Source organism: Brassica rapa, chromosome A02 (assembly GCF_000309985.2).
Source record: "Brassica rapa cultivar Chiifu-401-42 chromosome A02, CAAS_Brap_v3.01, whole genome shotgun sequence".
NCBI classification, from domain to species: Eukaryota; Viridiplantae; Streptophyta; class Magnoliopsida; order Brassicales; family Brassicaceae; genus Brassica; species Brassica rapa.
The window spans coordinates 8217533-8226633 of NC_024796.2; positions in this window are offsets into that span (position 1 = coordinate 8217533).

A 9101-nucleotide genomic window follows, 5' to 3' on the forward strand; every position below is an offset into this window, starting at 1 on the left:
AATATATATATATATAGATTAAACACTATATACCATAAGATTACATAAATATTTTAATATTAAAACTTTCAATGAATTTTCAAGAACATTTATAAATTATAAACTTATTAAAGATTTCAGATTGAAAATTTTGTTATCGATGATTTAAATATTTTGTTATAAAACGATATGAATGATCATAGAACCGTATGATTATAAATTCTTATTTAATAAATAACTATACAAAATATACTATTTTTAGAAAAATATGTTAGTCCATCTTAACTTATATTACACTTTTTATAAAACTAACTATCGAATTGATAAATAACGTACCAAAAAATGTTTTGCACTTTCCTTAAATAAAAGCTACGAAATTCCCTAATCTGATTAACGTATATGTGAAAATTAATTATTATGAATAATAAATATTTGATAACAATTTTTGTATCTTAGTTCTTTTTCTTTAAATTTTATAGTATTAAAAGATATTTAAAAATCACATTAAATATATAATAAAAAAATTTATATTTTTTCTTATATGTTATATTTTGAATTTTTCAAAACGTCTATAAATTATTAGAAATTTGAAGATCCCCACTCTGAAAATTTTGTGATCAATAGATTATTTTTTTGTCATAATAAGTTACAAATGATCATAAAATTGTATTAATATGAACTTTTATTTAATATTATAAGAAGATACACATGATTTTAAAACACATATATATATATATATATATATAGATTATACTATATACCATAAGATTACATAAATATTTTAATATTAAAACTTTCAATGAATTTTCAAAAACATTTATAAATTATAAACTTATTAAAGATTTCACATTGAAAATTTTGTTATCGATGATTTAAATATTCAGTTATAAAATGATATGAATGATCATAGAACTGTATGATTATATATCCTCATTTAATAAATGACTATATAAAATATACTATTCTTAGAAAAATAGGTTGGACCATCTTAACTTACATTATATTTTTTATTAAACTAACTATCGAATTGATAAATAATCTACCAAATTTTTTTTTGCACTTTCCTTAATTAGAAGCTACGAAATTACCTAATATGATTCACGCATATATGAAAATTAATTATTATGAATAATAAATATTTGATAACAATTTTGGTATCTTAATTTTTTTTTTTAATTTTATATTATTGAAAGATATTAAAAAATCACATTAAATATATAATAAAAACATTTATATTTTTTCTTATGTGTTATATTTTGAATTTTTCAAAACGTCTATATATTATTAGAAATTTGAATGTTCCCACTCTGAAAATTTTGTGATCAATAGATTATTTTTTTGGTATAATAAGTTACAAATGATCATAAAATATAACGCATATGAATTTTTATTTAATAAATATTCAAACTAAATAATATATATATATAAATACTAATGATTTAAAGCAACAAGATTGGCTGATCAATTTAATCGTCCAGTTGAAATCTTTCAAAAGTATGTGAATGATTAAAGTCAAAGTAAATATGGATTTAGAATAGTAGTTATATTTTACTAACCGAAATACCGAAAAAAACGAACCGAACCGAAACCAACCCGATATTCGGATTGAACACCCCTAATCCAAATGAAGCCAAACTATTGTTTCATTTTCCAAAATATAATAAAAATAATAACTTAATCCCGCGCAAGGCGCGGGTCTTATCCTAGTTTTCTATAAAATGCTTAACCACCGTCTAACGAATTTCATAACATTGATTTTATATAAGAACGGACTACTTAGCTTTTGATTCATTTATTGGTTGGACATACCCATGTGCGATGATTTGACTTAACTTTCTATTTTGAGATTGAACACAGCAATCTAATGTCTCTTTACTTTATATAAACATCGAAGAAACTTATTTGTGTCCTTTCCTTTTTCATACCCTCAATTTATTGTCACCTGTATATATTTATTATTTTCGTTTCGTTTAATGTATTCAATCAACATATCGAAATCTTCCACTGTTCTGTCCATGCTTGTTATAGATATAACTCAATGACCTGAAAAGAATATCTCGAATCAATCTAGATAAAGTGAGTGGCTTGTCATCAAAGACCAATCAAGGTACAAATTCAACCGATTAGACAACCATTGGTTAAGCAATTAGAGATTCCAAATCCGATATATGTTAAGTTAGTTGACCAAAACAACTAGTTTAGGATGTTAGATTAGGAGTTAGTTCTTTGGTTCTGATGAAGAAAACTTAAGATTTTATGAAAACGTATATTTAGTCTCGAACACATTTTTGTATAGCTCCAAAATCTTTCTTGTTTAGGTTTTTCGTATTTTGTTCATGAATTTTGACTTTATTAATCATAAAAATTAAGACAATAGAACTTAGATACACATATCACTAGGTATTTTGTGAATTAGATATAAGATTATCTTTAACAAAATATACTTTATAATACATGTTTCAGTTTTTTTTTCCAACAAAAAGCTATACTAGACTAAAAAAAAATCCAAGCCTGCTAGTCAAGACGGTAAAACTAAGTCGACATAAACCATAGATGGTAAACATGTTTCAGTTTTATTTTTCCTAAAGAAAGATAGACATTTGAGTTTTAAATATTTGTTTAATTTTTTGTGCTTTCAAGGAGGTCTTGTAGCTAACCACATCTGTAAACCGTCTTCATACGTGTAATATCTTGAATTTTTAATTGCTCTGAGCCTAGATCTCATACTATAGAGAAGTTTACTGAGCCGAGGTGGTGGCGATTGTGTTTCTCCATGTTTTCTATCACTGATGGTGATTAGAGGTGTTAAATAGAAGGGTTTCCATGTTGAAACTATTTTTGCAAGTATAATAGACAGTAAAAATGATATGAACGAATATAACTTTTAGAAACTTAATAGGTTAGAGGTAAAAGTTTATGAAGTAAGATATTGGACTTTATATGCAGAATAACTTTCACATTTTGTAAGACTATAAATTAATGTTGGAATTGTCTTTTGATAATTGAAAAGCCTTAAACTAAGTTCATAACTAAGCTGACTTAAATTGCTAAAACTAAGTAATCCAGTCGCAGCTCGATAACAAAAATGAAATTGCCTAAAATTGCTTTAAATGCTAGAATTGCTAAGAATTTTTCTGTCTCTCTACTGCTCTTCGCCTAGGTCCTCTTTATATATGCTTCCAAGGTGGCCGCATTTTCGTTTCCACCCTGATTCGAGTTTATCTTTTGTGCAGGTTTTTTCTTATTTTCCCAGAATTCGTATTTATCTTGGAAACTTCACATTTATCCATTTTTTTTCATTTTTCTTTATCCAAGTCGAGTAAACCATCATTGCATTCTAGACCAGTTCTCATTTAAACCATGAGTGGGCTTTCTTCGTGTTTGAGATGTTTCGGACCATTTTATGACTTTAGCGTTTCTACGATTTTTCTGTGGGCTTTCTTCGTGTTTGAGGTGTTTCGGACCGTTTTATGACTTTAGCGTTTCTACGATTTTTTCTGAGAAAAATCGATAATTTGTCTAATTTTTAAATGATGAAAATCAGTTTGTTTCGTCGAAAACATGATGGTGTTATGTTAACCATTCTTGTCTCAACGTTTGGACTTAGACTTTTAAGAAAGAATAACGTCTTGCTTGTTTTCTTTGTAAAATCTCAATGGAAATTCTGATTGACGAAACAAAAGGCATTTCAAACGAGCTTCAAAGGGGAACACAATGAGAGCCTCATGGGGGATGAGGAAAGCCTGAGGGGCGACGAGGACTGATGATAGAGGCTCATGGGCGATGAGCGGTTAGAGAGGGGATCATGGGGGATGAGGCCAAGCTTCATGGGCGATGAGGAGTTAGAGAGAGGCTCACGGGCGACGAGGCCAAGCCTGATGGGCGACAAGGCCAGGAGGGGAGAGATGGAAGTGGGGATGCCTTTCTCTTATTCTCATTTCTTCTGTTGATTGTTTTACATGCTTTCAAAACTGTTTCGTTTGTTTTATGCAGGTTTTCCACAAGGATTTTTCGAAAGTTGTTTTGAGGAAGATTATCTCATAGATTTTCTTATGATATTTTTCCGCGGAAAATTTTCAAATTTTGTTTTACGGAAAATTGTTTCGTAAAACTCGTCATTTTTCACAAAAACCTTCCGCAAGAACGTTTTTCGATCTTCTCATGTTTGGATAGAAACTTTTTTATCCGTCTCCGGAATGAAATATACTAATTTTTTTTTCTTGTATCCTTATTTAAACAGACTCGGCTTATGTGTGCAGTTTCTTCAACATTTTCAACTCATATTTGTTAAGGTATAATTTTTCAACAGATTATAGCCGTTGATTTCATCGTGGTCAATTTTGACTCCAACAGTGTATATAATTTTTGGAATTTTTTATAGTTTCTATTTTCTTACATGATTATGGCTCACATGGTAAATAATTTATATAAGCATTTATAAGAAAAAATGCTGTTTCTGAATTTTTTTAAAGTAGATGTTTATTTATCAATTAGTTTTAGTTCTCTATATAATATTCGATTATTTCTTCATTATCTCGGGTAACTAAGAGAATATGTGTTAGTTTTGGATTTTTGATTATAATCTATAAAAATATGTTTTGGATAGTTAAGGAATAAAGACATGTCTTAAGAAAAAATTAATTATACGGAATATAATCATGTGGACTGTATTTTTTATGGATTATCAATTTTAGAAGTTCAATATGCTATTTTTATCCTTGTATAATGCGGATAATAATATTTGGTGAATTGCAAATACTCTATAAGTCAATTTTATGTTAAAAGAGTTCAGCATTATAAAATAAAATGTTCTGGTGCATATTACAAGTATAGTTTAGTATATCATTAGTTTTTACTTTTTGGTCTTGAGTACCATAATCTTAGTAACTGAAGTATACCAAGTTTATATCTTGTATATGGCTACATCAGAAATATTAATATATATATATATACAATCTCTATTTAAAGATTAATTTACCTATGACAAATATTGTTTACTCTAAGTTAACTGAAGAATATATGTGACAACAGTGGGTCAACTCAAAAGAAAAGAAATAACGAGATTGATCTTATCTCTGCTAAAAAAAAATTGATCTTATCTTCCATACCAAAATTCATCAGACAAAAGTTTTTAATGGTGAAGAAGATGTACCCATTGAAAGAGAATCTCTTACCAACGAAATATTTAAAAAGGAGATATAAACATTTTCCTTGTCATGATTAGTAATTTGTGGATTGTCTTTTTTGGCTAAAATATTTGATGGATTGTCTTTTTGGCTAAACTATTTTGTGGATTGTTTTATAAGAGAAAGAGTGGCGAGGGAGTGCAGTGGAGAATGTGGTCAATTTGGATTCAGTTGAATTCAAGAGAACTCATGCTCATGAGTCCTCTCTTCTCTTCTTCTTGTGGCCTTTATGACCATGGGCCCCCACGTCTCTTCACCAAACACTTGTTCTCCTCTTGTCCCCTTTCCATGTCCTAATGGTTTTAAGTTTGGGGACATTATTCTTAGATGGGACATAACCCTTGTGGGTTATTCTATCATAACCCACATTATTTTTCATGACCCTCTTTGAATGAAATATCCAATTTACCCTTAATGAATTTATTCTTTTTGTTTTATTTTTTTATCTTTCCAACAATTAATTAAAACAAAATTAAAAAAAAAAGAAATTGGATCCTTTCAACTTCGCCGACTTCTGTTCGTATGTTCTCCGGCAGCACGCGACGTCTCCGGTCATCAACTTTGACGGCAGCACGCAGTGTCTCCAGTGTTCTCAGTAAGTCGCGACCATCTTCTCCTTTTCAAATTTCAATCGCATGATTGTCTATTGCACCAACCTCCACCAACATTGTGTTCTATAACACGTAAGCGAGTTCCGCCAACTCCACTAAGTTGCCATCATCGCCGTGACCTTAGACCCTCACCGCCGACTCCGCCAAGCTTTGATTTCAGTCAATCATAGATGACGATGGATTGAGCAGATCTCAATCAACCATGGATGAGCGATTCAATCGAATCTGGTGGGGGAAACCAACTTTTCATTATTTGTGTTTTGGTCCTCAAATGTTTTATTTCTCTTCATTTTAGCCCAAACTTTCTAATTGACACGATTTTTTTTCTGTTTTCAAATTGAACTTTTCAATTATGCACTTTAAACCATGTTAGCTACAAATGCACAAATAAATACAATATATTACACCTAAATACAATTTAAAATGTTCAAAAAAAAAACTAACTGCATAATAAGAAAAATCATGAAATTACTTAGGAGTGGGTTATAGAAGATGGTAAGCTGGTACAATTCATATAACTAAACATACAACTCAAATACTAGACATGTAATACTGGTTTAATTGGTACAACTTCATAGTATATACCAGACATGTAATACTAGTACTACGGGTTTAACTTCTTCATTATAGAAATTTTAAATTTTCATTTGATTTTCCATATGAAAAAAAAACAATAAACTGACCAAATTGGTGTGTTTATAATGGTATATCCTAACTTTTAATTTTTTAATATTTTTTGACAATTATTACATTATTTCATAACTTTCCATTTTTCACCTTATACTTTAAAGGTTTGTTTACTTGTTTGTCCACTATATTTCTGAAAAACATACACTGAATGCATTTTAACAAACTTAATGATTCGATTATATGTGATATCAGATAGATAAACATATAGTAGTAGTACAACTAGGGTATATTTACTTTTTATGTGGTACAACTAACTTTTTCAATTTCATTGCCAAAATGCAATTATATACAAATTTGTTCAACTTAAAATTTGATACAACTACGTATTATTAAAAGAACGTAGTTATACCGGTTAAACCAATCATACATTTGTTCTCGTAGTTATACTAGTTGTACTATTTATACTGATCGTATTATTCTGCTGTTCTTTTAATTTTGTGTCTTTTAGGCTTTCATTTTCTTCAAGCAACTATATTTCTTTTGATAACATTAAAATATTTTCCAATTATGTGTAATGCCTATAGAAAATCATATATAAAATCATTGCCACAGTAAAATGTTAATAATACTACTAATGTAGTCGAACCAGTTGTACTATTATTGTTGTAATACTACTACATGTTTCAGTTTTATTAGTTATATATGGCTTTTCATAGGAAAATAACAATAGACTAGACCAGTTGGAAGGTCTTTAGAATGGTCAATCCTATTTATTTGAAATTTTACCAAATTTGTTTTTGCAATTATTACACAATGGTATAAGTTTCCAAGATCTAGCTTATACTTTAAGGGTTTGTTTACTAGTTTGTTCACTATATTTTTTAAAAACATACACCAAATATATATATTTAAAATAATGATTCAATTGCATGTGCGCATATGTATTTAAGTAAATGAGAGTTGTACAACTGAAGTATATATATTTAATATGTGGCACAACTAAAATTTTCAAATATTCAACCAAAATACAACTATGTACAAAGTTGTACAACTTAAAACCTGGTACAACTATATATACGATTGTACAACTAGAATACTCGTACAACTACATGTTATTTCGTTTATCATGTTTTAGTTGTTTATCACGTTTTAAATGTGCTGCACATTCTAAACGTGATGGTTGTACCTTCCTTTGTCAAGTTGTACCAGTTGTACATGTCAGAGTAATTTGGCCATACCTAACCTGGTTATACTAGTTAGGCTTTGCCAACCTCTTCGGCCTTGTCAAGGCCTCTCCATCCTCCGGTGAATCTTCAACATCTTCATTCACTTCCTCTGCAGCTTCCTTCTTAACCTTCTCGGCATTTGCTGCCATAACTTCAAGCTCATTCTCACCCTCCTTCGTGGCCTTTTTATTAGTGTCAACCTTTTCCAGATGCTCAGGATCATTCTCGCCATCATTCTCGCCTTCTTTTCAGATGTTGAACTATGGGAGCCCGTGAAACCACTTCTTTTCAGATGCATCAGAATCTTTAATCAACTTGATGAAATGATGTTGATGACACCTTGAGGAGAGCTTATAGGGCTTCTCGTACTCGACCAGTTGGAAGTAAAACCTGTGTGGTTCGATTGCTCCTCCAGCCATCTGCTCACCAAGCACAAAAAAATATAACATTAATATAATTGGAAAACTAAGGATTTGTACTAGTTATACAAGTTATACTTATTACACAAGTGCTAGTTGTATGAGTAACACAAGTTATACATATGCAAGTTATACTATTAATACGAGTATTACAAGTTCTATTAGAGTTGTAGTTGTACGAGTATTGCAAGTATTATACTAAAATAGGTTATAGTTGTATGAGTTATACAAAAAATACATAGAGCAGTTGTACAAGTTATATTAGTTAGATATGTTCTACTTATAGCTAGATATGTTATAGTTGTACGAGATATACAAGTAATACACAAAATAGTTGTACAAATTATAATAGTTACATATGTTCTACAAGTTATACATATAACAGTTGTACAATTATTATTAGTTAGATAAATAGTAATTGTACGAGTAAAAGAAGTTTTACAGTTATAGTTAAATATGTCATAGTTGTACGAGTAATATAAGTTATACATATAACAGTTGTACAAATAATACTAGTTAACATTTAATTGTACAAATAATACTAGTTAGATAAGTACTAGTTGTACAAGTGATACATGTTTTACATATTCCAGTTGTATTAGAAATATGAGTAATACACGATTGACATGTTCTACTTAGAGTTAAACTTTAAGTAGTTGTACCAGTTACAAAATTTTATATTTCATAGTTGTATTAGTAATATTAGTTAAACTTATTTTAGTTGTAGTAGGCACACTTTTCTTAAGTACAACTAAATCTACTAGAATAACTATATACAATATATATCCTAGTTGTATCATATTACAAAAACTGAATTCAAGTTTATTTTTACATGTGTAGCATTATGTTCTTGAGATGTGCGAGCGTCCACGTGATTCGACCTAGTTTCTTTGTTCCGAAGAAGGTGTCCCCCTCCTAGTGGAAGACCTGGAAAGAGGTGTAACCGGAGGGTCTTGTGTGTTCGCCGTTGGAGGTACTTGTGACCCCGCCGCCTCTTCTGACTGTGTTGACTCACTGTCGGAGTGAGTAGGAGAAGCAGCCTGAGTAGGG